This window comes from Microtus ochrogaster, chromosome 18 (assembly GCF_000317375.1).
Source record: "Microtus ochrogaster isolate Prairie Vole_2 chromosome 18, MicOch1.0, whole genome shotgun sequence".
Lineage (NCBI taxonomy): Eukaryota > Metazoa > Chordata > Mammalia > Rodentia > Cricetidae > Microtus > Microtus ochrogaster.
In genome coordinates, this window is record NC_022020.1 from 32734896 (window position 1) to 32736201 (window position 1306).

A 1306-nucleotide genomic window follows, 5' to 3' on the forward strand; every position below is an offset into this window, starting at 1 on the left:
GCATCCTGTTCTGTTTTCTCCGCCTACCTAAGGGTTGGCCTATGAAATGGGCCTAGGCAGTTTCTTTATTAATAAGAAATCACTCCCACATCACGACAGGAGTAGTCAGACAACTTGGAGAGGAAGAGCAGATGTGGTGCAAGGGGAGGAAATGAAGACGGGGAATCAATTGCTGTCAGGAGCTCATGCCCACGGTGAGAACATGATGCAGCTTAGCGAGGCTCAGAGGTGAAGTGTTGGCGGCTACCACGGACACTTGATCATTAAAAGCCAAACTGTCGGTGCGCCTCTTTATTTGAGGACAGAAGGAACCCTCCTTACAATTTTTTAACTAAGGAAAACTAACTAGGCCCATAAAATGTCAAAACACTGCATCGTGTGTCTGGGCCATCGTTTACCTTAGCTCCCCTGACCCCCACCCACTGATGGATCTTAGCTGTTATTAGACATTAGCTAAAAAGCAGGGTTCTGAGATATCAGCACTTCCTTTAATCCCCTCCTCTATGAGTCGACACAGTTGAGGTAAACTTATTTCCCATAAGCAATGTCCTCAAATTATTGAAAACAAATACGATGTTGGAAAATGAGGCCTAGTTGCAGATAGCCGTTACTAGTGTTATATAAGAGAGCCCACAGATTCTGGACTGCAACCGTATAAGAGAGAGAGAGAGAGAGAGAGAGAGAGAGAGAGAGAGAGAGAGAGAGCGCAAACACCACTACCCAACACCTGTTATGTCCAAGGCCAGCTCTGCACTTGAAGAGCACACACCCCTCCAATCCATGCTGCTGGCAGGACAACTCAGTATACTAATTAAAGTTTGTGGCATTTGAAGAAATAAAAAAATGCATGCTACTTTTGTTTGATTTATCGATTCTATTTATAAATGTGTGTCCTATTAAGATGTTGATATATACACAACAATGAAATGGACAGCTACAAAATGAAGCAAAATATTAGACATCAGCTAAATTTCCACCGGTGGGGGAGGGGCTAAAATAAGAGACGGCACAGCCATATGGTGCAGTGAATAAGGAATAAGCTTTAACAGAATGCAGCAGAGTGTAGAATGGTAACAGAGCCTTCAAAAATGGTTATGTTTTAAAAGAGGAAGCTGCAGTTGGGGCATAAGGCAATGGCAGGAATAGGAAGTAGAGGCTTGCCTCTGGCGATGGGATAGGGAAATTTGCTCATCAATCTAGCTTTTCAACAAAAATTATTACATTTCCATTGTGTATGTAGGGGTGCATGTGCATGCGTGTGTGCATGTGTGTGTGTTTGTCCATGTGTGTGTGCATGTGTGTGTTT